Source organism: Triturus cristatus, chromosome 3_1 (assembly GCF_964204655.1).
Source record: "Triturus cristatus chromosome 3_1, aTriCri1.1, whole genome shotgun sequence".
Taxonomy (NCBI): domain Eukaryota; kingdom Metazoa; phylum Chordata; class Amphibia; order Caudata; family Salamandridae; genus Triturus; species Triturus cristatus.
In genome coordinates, this window is record NC_140583.1 from 747601039 (window position 1) to 747614247 (window position 13209).

Sequence of the window (13209 nt, forward strand, 5' to 3'; positions counted from 1 at the left end):
TATTAGAGTTTACAGGAGTAAAAACCAGTATTTTAACGGAATTCAACATGGTTGCCAAAGGAAGACATACAAGCAACAGACAACAAGGGGAATATCAAAATTGTGGAAGAGGAAGCAGAGGCGGAAGAAAAAAGAAAACCTCAACAGCAAGAGAACTAGGAAGCCCAGTGGGAAGCCGGACAAGGGGCCAGGCGTAAGGGAAATAATGGAGAGAAAAACAGTCATTAACCTGTCAGAGAGAAGACTCACCGAGATGGAGGTAGAACTTTTATCATTGGGTCTTACTTTTTGTCTATTAATGACTTTAATTACACACAAAGTAGGATTAATTTGTTTTATTTTACAAGAAAATTACGGATTAAAAAATGGTATGCGACAAAAGTTTTCAATGCTGTTGATTTAGAAAGTGACAGAGATAAATGCAGTAACTTTAGAATTGGAGATGTAGATTTACTCCATACTCTTAACACCCTTGCGGGCGTTGAGAATATTGAGAGTGATCCGCTTGCAAGTCTACGTAATGAAAATGTTCCCTTAGAACTTAATGTGATGGGTGATTTTAAACCCAAATCGATATTCTTGCCACAAATCAAAAATTATGCTATTAAATTTTTTGAAAGAGGAGTCACACAGAAATTGATTAAACTGTCTAAACAGAAATGGAGTAATGGGTGGAATAATGTGACACCAGCACAACGTAAGGCCATTGATAACCTTAAGAATGACAACACAATAGTGATAAAAAAGGCCGATAAGGGAGGAAATGTTGTGGTCCTGTCTAGGCAGGATTACATTAAGGAAGGATTGAAACAATTGCAGACAGTGACAGATGTAGTAGAAGCAACAGCATGGAATATGAGCATTCGATAAAAACATTTAGGGAGCAGCTATTAGAATGAAAAGAGAAAGGGTTATTAGAACAAGATGAATTTAAGTATTTAGAATGTAATTTTCCCAGATTGCCAGCACTCTATTTGCTACATAAAAATTCATAAGGATCGAGAACTTCCCCCAGGGAGACCTATAGTCTCTTCAAGAGGAAGTTGCCTCGAGAACACCTTGAGGTATGTAGATCATTTTTTACAAACTTTTGTGCAACAACTTCCCTCTTATGTAAAAGTTTCAGGGGATTTCCTTAGATGTCTTCAGAAACTCCAATGGGAGAGTAATTATTCCCTTCTATCCCTTGATGTCACGAGTCTCTATACATGCATTCCCCATGACTTGGGTTTGAAAGCTTGCAGACATTTTCTCAATGAAAGGTCGATTTCTTATCTCTTTCACACTGAGATGCTTATAGAGATGATGTTAATTTGCCTAACTCAGAACTACTTTCTATTTGATAATAAGATCGTCAAACAGACCCTCGGTACTTCCATGGGAACCTGCTTTGCACCGTGCTTTGCGGGTCTCTATATGGGTTATTGGGAAGAGAAAGTAGTAAGAAAGTCATCAGTGTTTCAAGAAAAGGTGGCCATGTGGGTCCGTTACATTGATGACATCTTCTGTGTTTGGAAAGTCACTGAAAATGAAGCAGGAGAATTTGTGTGCTCCCTCAACATGAACGATTTTAATCTAAAGTTCAGTAGTCAATGGTCGGTCTAAAGATAGATTATAATTTCTAGACCTGAGACTTACAGTTCAGAATGACAAACTTGAGAGTTCACTGTTCAGGAAAACCACTGCAGGTAATAGTCTGTTACATGCACGGAGTTGCCATCCTAGTTCACTAATTAAAAGTATACCATTAGGTGAACTTTTAAGGGCAAAACGCAACTGCAGTACACCTGAGAGTTTCAGTGTGGAAGAAGAAATCATGACCAAAAGATTCCTCGAAAGAGGATATTCACTCATTAATAAGGTGAGAGCAAAAGTGTCTGAGAGATCCAGAGCATCGTTGTTAGATGCAAAAAAGGTTGACAAAAAAGAAATCCCAGATAAAATCAGATTCATCACAATGTACAATAGACAGGCATTTAAAGTACGGAAGAGTCTTAGTAAATTTTGGCCGGTGCTACAAACAGATCCAGATTTAGCAAATAGTGTTGAAGCCTCCCCTCAAATCACTTTCAAGAGAGCTAAATCCCTCAAAGACACCTTATGTAGTGCAGTAGAACCAACAAGCAAGTCAATAGAAATCAAAGGGTTTTTTACCTGCAGGAATTGCAAAGCCTGCAAAAATAGTAAAAATTTGAAAGAAGTAACATTGTCGCAAGATTGCAAGCCCTTTCAGATAATGAAACATACCTCATGCAACACTGATTTCGCGGTTTATGCTCTCTTTTGTCCCTGTAAGAAAGCTTATAAAGGGAGCACGATACACAAAGCAGAGATAAGAATACTTGAACACCTACATGCTATCAAAAACGGTGATAAACAATATCCGATAGCACAACACTTCCAAAGTCATCATGGTCAGAACACCAATCTCCTTAGCTTTTGTGTACTAGATGCGGTGAAAATCAATGAAAGGGGTGGCAATAGAGTATTGAATTTCGCGACGTCTGGAATCGAAACTGATTGTACAATATAGGACTTTGACCCCAATGGGGCATAATTGTGATGAAGAACTATCTGTACACCTTGGTTGAATTAAAGAAGCTGAATTTCTGTATAGTTAACATTGATGAGACTGCTGGTTCTATTTTGCTATGTATTACACAATTGTTCTTAAGTTTCTGTCAATATGTATATTCAAAGAAGTATATCAGCTTGCCTTTGGGATTAGCTTGATTTTATCATCACCGTTGGTGTAAGATTTGATTGATTTGCATTGTTTAGTCTTTAGTTTGCACTGAATTAACAGTTTTTTTGTTTATGTTTTTGTTTACAGAAAATGCCGTTTGTGATCTGTCAGACGAAAAAGCCAAAGAGCGAAAGTATCTATAACACTACACTTGCCCACTTGGGCACGACTTTTTGTGTTAGACCGTTGAAGTGGCACACTCTAATAGTAACATGTAAAGGAATAGCTTTAATCTCTAATGTTGCGCAGTATGGTACATTAATGCCCACTGTAAAAATGTATGTATAAAAGCAGATACGCTAGTTTCTGCATTTAGCAACCATGTCCACAGAACTGTTTATTCCTTTACTTTAGCACATTGCCTAACTTTATTGTTCACCCTAAACGAGCAAATCTGCGAGTTCTGAATAGGATGACTCTCCGGTCAGCTAACGCGAGTATGAATCGCGGTAAAGCTTAAGTGTTGCAATATTGGTGCTTACATATGTAACATCCATTGTTTCTTTTTGTAAATAATTTATTTCTGGCAGAAACGGCATTATTAATTGTTGAATAGTGCTTGATTTCGAAGAAAGCTTTTATAAGTATGTTGAAGTCTGTCTCCACTGTTATTGGTTTTGTTAAATCACGTGTTTATTTAAGGAAACGTAATTCCACTAACGGCACACATGAACAAGGGACAGGTTCCCGAAACGCGTCCAGATGCCATATTCTTGCTAATAAATCACTGCCTATGAAGAAAATTGAAGTCCGTGGTTGCTGTTGTTTCGTCGTGAACATTACAGTGAGTTCTGTGTTACTTTGAGGTTCACCTCCTCTCCACGGATCGCCGCCGTAAGTGGCAAGGTCATGGCACTTTCAGTGCATAGCACTGAGAGTGTTTGCTTACATATATATATATTCACTGAAAAAACCATAGGTTTCAGGGGTGTTATAGTTAGCTGGACTTTTCACTTGTACAAAACCATTGAAATTCCCCCGTTATAGTTAGTTCAGCTAACTATAACTCGCGCGCCCGCAATGCACTGCTGATGACGTCACATATTACATCACTCATGACATGGTCAGTGACATCACTCATGACATCACTGATGACATCTCAAATGACATCACTGATGACATCACTGATGACATCATCCAGTGAATGTGTGTTATTCTGAAAATTAAATTAAATATGTTTTATATATGTATATCTCAAGGTCGATGGAAGAATAAATGGGTATATAAGTGTCTAAATGGAGGATTTGTTTTTGAAAAATTGATTGTGTAACTGACTGATTAAGTGTATCATAGTGAATACATGGCTTAGTGAGTAATGTTTAAATATGTAAATATCTGTATCAGTCTCTCACTTTGTGTATAAGTGGCTGCATGGGTTGGTGAGTAGCTACATGGGTGTCTATATAGGTTATTAGTTGGTTTTTTGAGTATCAGTCTGAGTGTCTGCATGGTTCGGTGGGGGTATTATGTAGTGCATAGGTGCATGAATGAGTGACTCACTGTTTGTATGTGTTGAACACAGTATGTGTGCAGGACTGTATGGGTGGATGAGTGTGTGTATGGGTGTGTTAGTGAGTGAATGACTGTCTCAATAGTGTCTTTATGAGTAACTACATATGTTTTAAACTAGTATATGTGACTATTGGTGTATATATGTGAGTATATGTGAGAGTGAGAGATTGAAAGAGTTCCTGTATGAATAAGTATGTGTTTCTATAAGTGATTGTTTAAAAGACTAAGTATGTGTAAGTTTCCGTAGAAGTAAGTGTGATGGTGTGTGTATAACTGTATATGCAAGTAAATGTATGTTTGATTCTTTATTAGCATGAGTGACTATGTGTGTGAGTAACTCTATGGATGAGTGGCATTGTGTGACAGGATGTATAGGTGTATGAGTACATATGATGAGTGAGTACATGTATGAGTGACTGTATTGGACTGTTGGTGAATGAGTGGATGTGTATGTGGATCTTAGAATTACTGAAGAGGTTGTTGTAACTGGTATTGGTATGTCCATTGTTTTGAAAATTTTAGTCTCTATTTTTGAATGTGTGTATCAAAGGTTATATTAGGGTGAGAGGAGGTCTGCCACTCTATCACAAGGATGATGTCATCAGTGATGTCATCAGTGATGTCATTTGAGATGTCATCAGTGATGTCATGAGTGATGTCACTGACCATGTCATGAGTGATGTAATATGTGACGTCATCAGCAGTGCATTGCGGGCGCGCGAGTTATAGTTAGCTGAACTAACTATAACGGGGGAATTTCAATGGTTTTGTACAAGTGAAAAGTCCAGCTAACTATAACACCCCTGAAACCTATGGTTTTTTCAGTGAATTTCTGAGGTTTTTTAAATGCTAATTCCTAACTATAACATGCCTGAAACCTATGGTTTTTTCTGTTAATTTCAAAGGTTTTTTAAATGCTAATTTCTAACTATGCCTACAGAGATAGGACATGTGAAGAAAGAAGAAAAAATGCACAGAAAGAAACAAAAGAAGTGCAGAAAGAAGCAACAGAAGTCCTCAAATACGAAGATAAGTGCAGGAAGAAGGATAACGTGCAGAAAGAACAAAAAGAAGAGCAGAAAGAAGCCTTGTTGCAAAATCATCCTGTACCCTCAACTTTTTCAGACGGATACTGGTGGTAACTGAGTCTGACTAACCAGTCCTAGAGCCAGTGCTATGTTAAAAGACACTTAGAATACAGTGAAAACACCTACATACACTAGGGAACATTATGCGTTGGGGTCCCCCTGTGATTAGCCTTACCTCCTCTATAAGCCCCTAGTATATAATAGGGCATGGGGATTAAAACTACCTCTTAAAACAGGCCACAGGGCGTTTTTGCACACGTTAACTCAGGCCCCGTCCCCTCCTTTCACCATTGTGTAAACACGCCCTGTGTCCGTTTTTAGTTGGGAGATTAAGTTCATTTGAGTCCTGAGGGTCCCTAGGGTTCAACTAGCCCACTAGGTACCTCCAGTAAGTGCCACAGAGCTGCGTTGCAGAGAGGTGTAAAAAGTGGCACGGCCTGGACCACCTCTCTGCAATGCAGCTCAGTGGCGCTTACTGGAAGCACTTGGTGGGCTAGTTAGCCCCCAGGGGCCCTCAGTATTGAAGGGAAATTATATCCCCAATTTAAAACGTGCCATGGTGCGTGTTTGCACACGTCACCTCAGGCCCCGTCCCCTCCCTTCACCACTGTGTAAACGCGCCCTGTGGCTGTTCTAAGTTGAGAGATTAAGTCCCCTTGAATCCTAAGGGTCCCTAGGGTCACACTAGACCACTAGGTACCTCCAGTAAGCGCCACAGAGCTGCGTTGCAGAGAGGTGTAAAAAGGGGCTTGGCCTCAGAACACCTGTCTGCAGCGCAGCTCCCTGGCGCATACTGGAGATGCCTGTTGGGGGCGCGTTTGCAGAGTGCTGCACGATGCCAGTCTTTTATTTATTTTATTTTTTTAAGAAGGGGGGCTGTGTGGTTCCCCTTCTTATTCTAATTTATTGGCCCTGATGACCCCATCCCCCAGGGCCTGTCTCCTAATTATATTTTTTTGACCCCAATCCCCAGGGCCGGCCACTGTTTTTTATTATTTTTAAAAAATATATATTTATAGACACACCTAGGACATGCTGGACAAACCGTACGTACCTATCACCATGACGATTTGCGTGATATTCATTAAAAGGCGACTATGCATGCAATTAATCCACGTGGAATGTATTTACACCACTAGTGAAGCTCTGACATGTCTGATGCTCTACCGTGCCTAATCCCGGTAGACACCCTTGTCGTTTATTTATACAAACATGGGTAGCTATTGACGGGCACATTTAATACACATGCACACCAAGCCATTCAAAGGGGATTCGACAAAAATTCGACCAAAACTATGCAAGAAACCCCCCTCACAGTTAATAAAACACACATCCACTGCCGGATGTGTAATACTTTTTATTTTACTCTCTGGAAAGGGGACGAACATCACTTGCGAGTCACAGCGCGCTCCTGACAGAGCCCAATGCTGTGTTACACCCACCATTGCCTGCCGAGTGCCACACACCTCTGTATTGTATTCCACTAGCTAGTGCATATGCTATGACACTCTCTAGCCCATGTGCACTGTAACACCACCCCGTGAAAATGTCATGCCACACTTGTCTTCGCACGGGTTATATTGCCCCATCTAACGTGCCTTCCTCGATGCCTATGTTATAACGCACAGTGCTATGCCATACATATTACAATTTGGGATCCATATCTTTGTCACAGTGCATATGCAATGTTACACTCCCCAGCACATATTTTATATTACAACTTTAGAGACTAGTTAGGTTACACAACACTGCCCTGTGCATATTACACTCTAAGGCGCATATCGCATAGCACGCGCTAGTGCCTGTGCTATCTCGCGCTCTCCAATGAATCTGTCATTGCGCACAATGTATTGCATATTATATTTCACGCCTGGTTCATCTTATATCACACTTTTTGGTGCATAGTTTATACCATACACTATATCTAGTTTTCATTTTCAATCGTGCTCTCAGGACTATGTTCTATATAACACTGTGTTCACCTACCCTTTTCACGGACATTACATTTTGCGATAGGGGGTGGAGGGTCAGGGGGTGTTTTTGACAAGTGAGCCCGGAGTCACAGTCACTAACGTCTTCTTCTTCCTGAATAAAAGTGAGATTATGCTGCATACTTGTTCATATTTTAAGTAGTTTGCACAGACAAAATGTTTTAAAAACAATAAAGTTTCTAATACCCGCCTTCTCTGAACAGTTAGCTTGCTGCCCCATCCCCCTCCTCCCTATCCTCTGTTGTGTGAATCCATGGACTAGCCTCCTCCCTCCTGCCATGCATGGTCTGATGTGCTGCCACTGCCCTCAATTTAGTATGATGTACCAGTCCACTCCTCCTGCCCTCCATTGCCCAATTCTATGCCCCATCATTGACCTCCTGCTTAAACTCTGTGCTTAGCTTGCTGCCCCTATTCTCCTTCCCCCTGCCCTCCGATGTCTTTGTGTATGTCCCTGCTCCATCCTTTTTGCCCACCATGTCCCATGGACCTGCCACTCCTATCTACTCTGAGTGTTCTGTTGAGCTGCCACTCCCCTCCCACCTGCCTAGCATTGTCAGATGACTGTAACCTGTCCCTGCCACCTCCACCCTGCCTGTCCACATGCCATGCCTCTATCCTCTTCCTCCTGTCCTACATGGTCCATTGTACTGCCACACCCTTCTGCCCTCCCTGGTCTGTTGTGCTGCAACTGCTCCTCCTGCCTGCCCCGTGTGGTCTGTTGTGAGGCCCCTTCCCCTGAACTTTCTTGTCTGTGCACAGGTCCTGACCCTCCCTTCTATCCTCCATCGTCCTTTGTGCATGCCCCTGCACCCTCCTTCTTGCCCATCATAGCCATTGTGCTGCCACTAACCCTCCCACTTGCCATGCATGGTCTTCTGTGCTGCCATGGCCCCTCCCACCTTCCCTGTGTGGTCAGTTAGCTGCCCCTGACCCCCTCCCACCTTCCCTCCATGGTCTGTGTGTATGCCATCACAGTCTCACTGTTGCTCTTCATGTTGTGTCTTGCTTCTAGTGCCCATCCTGCCTGACCTCCATGGCCATCTTGCTGCTCCTGCCCTGCCCCCTTGCCCCCAGCCCTCTGTTTACATGTGCAGACCCCTACTCCCTCCCTCCTGGCTTGTCTGTTCCATTGTAATGCCCCTGATCCGTCCCTCCTGCCCTTTATGGTCTGTTATGCTGCAGCCTTCTCTCCTGTCTGTCCATTATGGTCAGCTAGCTACCATTGCCTCTTGCCCCTCTGTTCTCTGTTGTCCATGTGCATGGTCCTGTCCCCTCCCTCTTGCTTTCTATGGATTGTTGTGCTGCACTCCCGTCCTGCATGCCCTGTGTGGTGTATTGTGCTGCTGCAAACCCTGATGCCTGCCCTGCAGGGTCAGTTTGGTGCACCTCTCCATGTCTCTCCTGTCCTCTGTTATCCAAGTCCATGTCCCTATCCCATTTCCTTCCATGATCCAATGTACCATACTTGCGAACATTTTGAACTTAGTAAGAGAGAGATTTAGAAAAAAAACTGGGGTATTGATTTTCCCCTTTGAGTTACATTGAAAAAGAGGATATTGTAGACAGGAGACAGATCAAATAAAGCCCATTTGAGCTTAAAAACATTGGACGTTTCCTGGCTGAATCGGGTCTGTTGGCATGTATGGTTGTACTACCATTGCCTCTTCCTTCTGCCCACAATGGTCTATTACATTGCCACAGCCTTGAAGGAGGGTAGATTTTGTATCACAGGGGGCCCCTGGCCCGTTCTGTCCACACCTGAAGTATGAGACCCTTGTCCTTGCCCTGCCAGCCGCATTTGTAGGCCGTATTAAATTGACCAGCGGGTCCTGTGTTTCTATATAATTATCCTGAGACATCCTTACCACTCAGCCAGCATAAAACCCCTGTGTAGGCCCTTCTGTTCAATATGTAGGCCTCTTTGTTAAATTGACCATAGCTCTGCAATTTTAGTGTATAGCAGTCTGAAGGCAGGTCTGCGAGGCCTTCTGCTCCAAACTAGTAGCCCCCACCCTACCCGAGTGCTCCGTGCTCGGTATCAAAGTTCAACATCCCCCTGAAGCTGTCGACATACAGTAGGCTGCATCCTGGACTGGTACTTGCTTCCTGGGCAGGTTTCCCGCTTTTAAGGAAGTGGCAACCGCAGAGCGTCAAGTTAGGAGAACTGAGGAGATTTTATACATGAATATATTGAATTCCTGTACAATACCCATTATTTTCTGCTTGCTCTATGGAACTTACGCTAAGCGATTGGCCTGAGAGACTGACCTTTTCACCCAGTCCATTGTCAGCATTAAGTGGGTAAATGACGAAATGTCTGGTAAAATCTGCAGACGAAGCTTTTGGGTAGCATACGTAGGTAGATGTAGCGTGCAAAGGAGCCCACAAAATGATATAAAAAGGGAGCACCCACAGATATCGACGGACAACCTCGCCGTCTGTATGTAGGTTAACAGGCTGTGCAGGTTTTCCCCAAGAACTGGGAGCTCTTGGCTTCCTTTGCTTAAAATGTCTTGCTCTGCTTTGCTTGAAGTATCTTATTCTATTTTACCTATATGAAATGTCATGTTATGTTTAACCATTGTTCTCTTTACTTTTGCATTTAAAAGATGTTGTATTGTAATTGCAGGAATGCTTGCTCTAAGAGTAAATGAGAGTGTCCCTAGGTAACATTTTCCTTGGTGTAACTTGTTTCTCATGATGCATTTATAGATGTGTTTTCTCTCTCTCTCTGTCAGTCCATTAATTGAGATACAGAGAATATCATGACAGCTGTATGATTATCTGGATTCTGTATTTTGTACTTTATGTCTCTATTCTGCGGTTTCTTTGAAGTTGCATCTTCTCATTAAACTGCCATTGTATTCTGCCTCCAATTCCATGTCTCATATGTCTATTTTCTTCATTTTTGGAGCAAGCGTTCCTAGGCACCCCGGCTCAAATTAAGGTGCCCCTTTTGTCCCTGACTCACTCTCCTGCTCAGTTCTGTGGTGGCTCCCGGGGCTCTGGGGACCGCCCCTAGCTTCCTTGACCCGTAATAGATCTTCCCTCCAACAGCCTCTCTTGCAAGTCCTGTATTGTTGGTTTGTTGCCCCTGCCCCCCTTTCCACTGCCCTCCATAGTCTGTTGTGCTTCCACGGCCCTTCCTGCCTGCTCAGTGTGGTTAAATTGTTGCCTTTGCACCCTCCTACCTGCCTTCAATTTTCAGAGTCCGTGCCCCTGGCCTCTGCCTCTCAACAGTATCCTAATGAACAACTAGATTGCTAACATTCTATATTTATTACAAAAGTGTGGAACGCCTGACATCATCTTGATGTAATCAAAACTGTAATACCTAGAGCATTCCTTTAGAAATTACATATATGAGAGGGTCTTATTGGCATCAAAATTATGGTTAGTGCTCTAAAAGACTAAAATAAGGACATATTTTCTGAGTTTTCAAATAGCGACAAAGCACTTTTAAATTATTTGTTATCTTTATGTTTTTTTATCTAGTTGACAACTTGATTAAATGTTGCACTTAGGGGAGAGGATGTGGTGTTACTTCCAGAACTGCAGACTTTGCAACTGGGGAACCAGGTTGAAGTTTCTGCTTCAGCTCGACATTCTGTGATTCTGGTCAAATCACTTAGTCTCCCCATGTCTACAACCAAAATGAATTTGTTCTTGTGTGATGTAACCAATGCTCATGTAAAGCACTCCAATACCTGACAAGTCTGCACTATATAACACTGCAAAAACACAAAATAATAAGTGTTTTGCACACTTCTGTCATTGGGCTATATTTGGGCTATATCTGGGTGATTTTGGGCTACATTTGGGCTCTTTTGTCTCCGGTGGCCATCTTGGGAGATTTATTTGTTATGAAGTTTCCTAATTTCCTCATGTACTGCAGTCTCCTCAGTCGGAAATGCTTTCAGTTTTTTACTTTGATTCCATCATGAAGGTATTCAGATATGTCACACATTTGCCATGAATTCTGAATGTTAGCACTCTAGTTGCTCATTAGATCACTGTAGTAAAACTACTGTTCACCATGGAAGTCTGCTCCTGGTATTAAAAGTGCATGTTTCAGTCTGCATGTCAGAAATTTTTAATGAAATAGAAGAGGATTTGAGAAGTCACTCAAAATGTGCCCTCATTTTCTTTCTTCAGCATTAATCATAATTTCTATGGCAAAATGAACCCCCTCATTGTGTTCCTTTTTAAATTAAATGTTTTAAGTGTTACCAGTTTATTCCAATCAAGATGGCTTCAGGTGTGCCATACTTTTGTCATAATGAAGACAGTAAGTGCTCTAGTTGTTTTTAAGAACATTCTTGGACATTCTGTCATTGGGCTATACTTGGGCTACATCTGGGTGATATTTGGGCTACATTTGGGCTCTTTTGTCTCTGGTGGCCATCTTGGGAGACTTATTTGTTATGAAGTTTCCTAATTTCCTCATTTACTGCAGTCTCCTCAGTAGGAAATACTTTCAGTTTTTTACTTTGATTCCATCAAGAAGGCATTCAAATGTGTCACACATTTGCCATAAAATCAGAATGTTAGCACTCTTTTTGCTCATTAGATCACTGTAGTAAAGCTACTGCTCACCAGGGAAAACTGCTGCTGGTATTGAAAGTGCATGTTTCAGTCTGCATGCCAGGATTTGAGAAGTCACTCAAAATGTGCCCTAATTTTTCTTTCTGCAGCACTAATCATACTTTTTATGGAAAAATGAACCCCCTCATTTTGTTCCTTTTTAAATTAAATGTTTTAAGAGTTACCACTTTAATCCAAGCAAGATGGCTTCAGGTGTGCCATACATTTATCATAAGTAGGACGGTTAGCGCTCTAGTAGTTCTTTGGAACACTCTGGAAAGCTGCAGTAGAACACAAAGGAATCAACTGACAGTCTCTGCCCTTGTTGGATGTACATGTTTTACTGAGAATGTCAGACTTCATTCTCACATGACTGAGAAAGATAATGTGAATTTACAGAAAATAAGCTCTCAGTTTAGCTTATAGATCACCTTCCAAACCTCTGTGGTAAAAGCATGAGAAAATATTTTTCTCTCAATCATGATATCCCAGCAGAAGACTTTTTCACATGGTGAAATCACCTTAGAACATACCACAATTCCTAAAATGAGTATGGTACCATCAACAAATGATTTATAATGTAACTAAAGTCTTAAAATCTTCTATTAACTGCAATGCTTTTTAATGAGGTGCTATCATGTATATTGGTCCCAAGATGGCTGCCAACACTTCTTGGATGAAGTGCTGACAGCCAATCAGATCTCAGGATGAGATGTGTGGTTAGGCTCCGCCCACATATATATATTGATTTAAATGCTATTTTCTCAGGAACTACTGAACAGATTTACACCAGACCTACAAAAGGCACTTCCTTGACCTGAGGACTACCTCTCTGCCAAATTTCAAGTAACTCTGTTCAGCCGTTCGGGCTGTAGCTGTGTCTAAAGGTCCTATGGAAAAATGCATGGGAAAAACGCGTTTTGGGACCCCCCTTTTTTCTCAGCCCCCGCTTGACGAATCCCCCCGAGACTTTCAGGGTAGGAGCGGAGCGTAGCGCCCCACCTATTTTGAAAATTTCGCGAGGATTCATCTACCGGCGCCAAAGTTATTCCAAATAGAATGTTGCGGATTTCCTATGGAAACAGGGTCCTAACTATAACTATCTACTGGCGACCGCCAGTAGATAATGTATGTATATATTCACTGAAAAAACCATAGGTTTCAGGTGCGTTATAGTTAGTTGGACATTTCTCTCGTACAAAACCATAAAAATTCCCCCGTTATAGTTAGTTCAGCTAACTATAACTTGCGCGCCTGCAATGCACTGCTGATGACGTCACATATT